The sequence below is a fragment of the Magnolia sinica genome, chromosome 14 (assembly GCF_029962835.1).
Source record: "Magnolia sinica isolate HGM2019 chromosome 14, MsV1, whole genome shotgun sequence".
Classification (NCBI taxonomy): Eukaryota; Viridiplantae; Streptophyta; class Magnoliopsida; order Magnoliales; family Magnoliaceae; genus Magnolia; species Magnolia sinica.
This window is the reverse complement of record NC_080586.1, coordinates 66129991-66134909: the sequence shown is the minus strand read 5'-3', so window position 1 is coordinate 66134909 and position 4919 is coordinate 66129991.

The window sequence follows — 4919 nt, the reverse complement described above, 5'->3', positions numbered from 1 at the left end:
CCATGATGGATCACATTTGATTGCTCATATGGTTGGAATATTTGGTTGAATCAAACAGACCATTTAAAAATTGAAAAAAGAAAAAGAAAAAAATGAGATAGAAGACTTATAGAGTTGAGTTGAGGCATGACGTGAGTCACTTGGCTTAAAATCGAATTTGCACCCCATAAACAATGTCCCAAGTGTAATAGGTTTCCAGAACAATCGACCCTCAGGATACAATGACATGACCTAGTTCCAGCAGTGCACTCACTGCACATGTGCTCGAACCACTTGCAATTTAACCCAAAAGTGTTGAGTTAACTCAACAACAAACTCAGCAATAAAAAAAAATTGTAAAATAGAAAAGGAACAGAGAGAGTTTTTCATATGAGAATATAAATAATTTTCGTGTTTTTTAAAACAGAATGGAAGTCCTTTTATAAACTCTGAAGTAGTGAATTAAGCACCCTTTCAAAAGGGTTTGGTTCGGTGAATTTAAATCTAATAGGAGCGACCAACCGACCAGCAACATCTCTCTGTTTCAAAACAAAAAGGCATAAATGCAAATATATTCTTGCATAAAATAAAGTCCTGTGAGTACCCATACACACACCCTCGCGAGTACACTCGTACCCACAGAAACGACCTAGCCAAGCCCATCACGCTTGTACACACAGACTTAGACTTGGCTTAGCACACACGTGCATTTGGTCAATGGTATAGATTATAGATATTAGCATAGCCCCCCATAAGACCAAATTCACATATCCCATGGATAGGGTTCATACCTCAAGGCAAAAAGCATATTGTATATACAAGGAAACTTTCTTGGGCAAATCTTATTTGAGACTAAACTCATAACTCAAAAGCAATAGAAATTTTAAATTTAGAGGGAAACTGAAATATTTGAAATTTCCTTTTATATATATATTTTGAAAAAAAATACAACATTCGCCCACATGCTTTTAAATAAAAAATCTTTCATGTTAACGTGTAATAGTTGTGCAATGGTATCGATGTTACCATAGACTTACACCAACATTAAAATAAGCAAGACATGTTTATAAGAATCAGGTGACACCATAGTCTTGAACCTAAATCATTTTTATAAAAATCACAAACACATGTCACTCACAACTCTTCCTTTGCAAGTGATTCTGTGGTTCAATGCTTTTCGGTTATACACCATTACCTGGATTTCATGAATGCTATAGAGAATTCGCCTATATTCTCATAAGAAGTGGCCTCCACCTTGACACCCATATAGGCGAATTCCATCAATGTATGCAGCAACTATATATACCACCAAATATACGGCTATGGATTCATTAAATTTTTTGAAAACTAATCATTCTACATTATAACTCGCACTGCTACACCATAGAAGGGACTATTTATATTAGTGCAATCATTTACCTCGTGTCTTGTTGTTTACTAATTAAATTTATCTCATGAGATCTCCACTTGTATAAGTTAGGTTGCCAACATTAGCAACTCATATATTAGGCTTAACCCTATTCCCTTCGATGTATCATTGACTAATCTTTTAGATAGTCATTTGGTCAGAGAATCTGGCAGATTCATTTTTGACATAAAAAAGTCAATAAATATGACTTCATCATGCAACTTGTGTTTCATTATGTTGTTTTTTAGTCTAATATATTTGTTATTCATTATATATTTTATTCTTTTCTTTTGTTATAGTTGTTTGACAATCAAAATAGATAAACATGGCCAATACAGGATTTGGTCACAATGGTACATCAGCCAAGAGATTTCTACGTCACTTAGCTTCTGATTCAACCTTTTCCAAGACAATAAACTTGGATTCTGTAATCGACCGAGTAATATACGTTTGCTTGGTAGACTTCCAAGAGATTGCTCCTCCACCCAAAGTGAAGACATATCCGCTAGTGAATTTTATTTCATCTGAATCAATGATCCAGTTAGCATCATTGTGTCTTTATAATATAGTATAATAACCATTATAATGCAAACCATAAGTCATACTACCTTTTAAGTATATCAAAATCTTTTATAAGGCATTTCAATACTCTTTTCCAGGGTTATGTGTATATCTACTTAGCCTTTCTAATGTAAAAGTTATGTTTGGTCTAATGTAATTTGTCAGATATTGAAATATTCCAATTGAGATATGTTGTTACATATGACACATGTATATGATGATTCAAACCATAAATTAGGTATTCTCTATTGTTAATGGTTCAAGATCTCTTTAACAGATACTCCTAAATTTTAGAATAATGAACTCTTTTTTCTAATAAATGCAAACCAATATAGCATTTGTATAGTTTAGCTTCTATTGATATATAACCTATCATCTTCTTATATAACTTATTAAAAAGCAAACCTTAAAACTAACAGCTTGGATCGAGTGTAGTTATAACGTGTAAGACCCGTATCGTAGTTCGTACCGTTCCGTATACTCCTACGGTCCTCCCGGTCGAATTCCGGCAACCCACGACCTGTAACCGATGTTTGCGTGCGAGCCTAAACCGAGTCCTGCATATCTAAGTCGACTCGACCCGAGACTTGTACCAGTGCGACCGCGCCATCACCGCGGTTATGGTGTCGCGTCTCCCGTACTAAGGCGATACCAGGGTCAGGAGATATGGGCCCGCGTTTAGTTCAAAGAAAACACCGTGCGTTGCAATTTCGAGAGAATCTCTACGACATGTCACATCAATCAATCAAATTACAACTCATCACTCCATCCCATCCCCAAGTACAACCACCCTCCCCAAAAGTCAACACTCTCTCTTACACAAGTACACATCCATCACTCACTCAGCCATCACACCCCATCACTCTCTCTCTTACACCTCTCTCTCTCATCCCTTTCCCTTATTTCCTCCCAAGCAACCCACGTCCAAGCAAGCTCCATGAGAGAGAGCTTTGTGTGGCTCACTTCCTATCTCCCATCCCCACCCTCTAAAACCAATCTCAACCGTTGAAGTTCCTCCTTTGGAGCTCTAGGCTGCTTTGGCGGAAGGAGGAGGAGAAGATCAAAGGTGGGTGCTTTCTTAGGATTAGATTCATATATTTTTTCTTGGATTTATGATTTGAAGGTCCACTTATGGTGGGACCCATCTTGATGTATGCATTATATATGGAGGGCCCATAGTGGTGGGGTCCCTCCCCTTTCCACGCTTCTCTCTCTCTCTCTCTCTCTCTCTTTCCCATTTTATGGCCCACCTTGATGTTGATCCTCATCGTCCACGGTGTGGGACGATGGGACCCACGCAGCCATGTAGCTGCTATATTGACATCATCAAGAGAGGTGGGACCCACCTTGATGTACACAGTCCATATTACTGGACGGTGGGGCCCACCGTTGAGGTATGTGTTATATCTAAGTTGTCCACACGTGGGACATGTGGACCCACTTTGATGATGGGTTTCATCCAGGCCGTCCGTCCGCTGGACGGCTAGGACGCTTAAATGAAGCGCAACACGAATATCTGCCTGATTCAAAACAAATGGTGGGTCCACACGTGTGAACCCACCAGATATTTATATTTCATCTACGCCGTCTGTCCCTTTCCAGGATGTTGGACCCACCCTGCACATGCTGCACGTGTGGGGTGGGGCCTACCTATGATATAGGTATTGTATACCTAGTCATCCGTCCATCCAAACGGTGGGTTACACCATGATGTATATGTTTTATTTACACTATCCGTGGTGTATGGGGCTTTATCCTGACCGTCCATCTATACGGACGCCACGTGAGGTATATGTTATATCAAATCGTCTATCTGTGGGGCCTAGCAGTTGCTGTTGTTTAACGACACCAAGTGCTGCGTGGACCCACCATGATTTATGTATTTTATCAACGTTGTCCATCCCTTTAGGTAGTTGTGGGCCCACCCCACACGTGATGCACATGTGAGGAGTGGGGCCCACTTTGTTTGTATATGTAATTGCATCCAACCGTCCACCCGTTTGAGGACGTGGAGCTCATTGCGATGTATTACTCACACCACCCATTGTTGCTTGGCCCAGCTGCACGCTGGTGTTGCTTAGATGTTAACAAGATCTGTGGGTCCCACTTGATTATATGGATCTTATCCACACCGTCCAGATGGGTGGAGAGTGGGACGCACTATAAATGTATTTATTCTATATCCACATTGCCTATCAAGTGGACCATGTTGCAACAGCAAGGATGAACATCCACCATTGAGCCTTTTTGGAGTTACAGAAGCTTTGGATTAATATGAAATTCGTTTTCCTATTAATACAGGTTTTTATGACTGTATGAACAAGTTGAATAGAAAATGACATTATGGCGAGCCCTACCTTGATGATGTGTTGTATTTCACACCGTCTGTCTGGACGGTGTGCCGTGGAGCACACCTTGATGTATGTATTATAGCCATACCGTCCATCTGTATGTGGTATCGGCCATGATGTAAGTGTTTCATCCACACCATCCGTTGCGTGGACAGTGGGCCCCATATTAATGTATTTATGGCCCATGTATAGGGCCCACCTATTGTGTATTTGAGGCCAGCGTGATGAGGCCCATATGATGTATTTAAGGCCTAAGTGTGGGGCCCACCTGTTGTGTATTTGAGATCTGATGTGATTTATATTGGCCCATATGACGAGGCCCGATGAGATTTATATGAGGCACATATAGTGAGGCCTGATGTGATGTAGATGTGGCCCTTGAGTGAGGCCCATCGTGATTGTATGTGAGGCTATGGGCCCGTTATACATTTGGCTCGATATAGGTCACTTCTTAGGAGTAATGTTGGTTAAAAGTCCACATTGATAGGCAATTATGGTTAGATGTCCGCTTTGTGACCTTCCCTTAGGCCATTTGTTAGGCTGATTGTCGAAGCCAATTTTGATTGCTGATACTGACTCCGATTGTCGAGGCTGATTTTGATTTCGATTGTTGAGGCTGA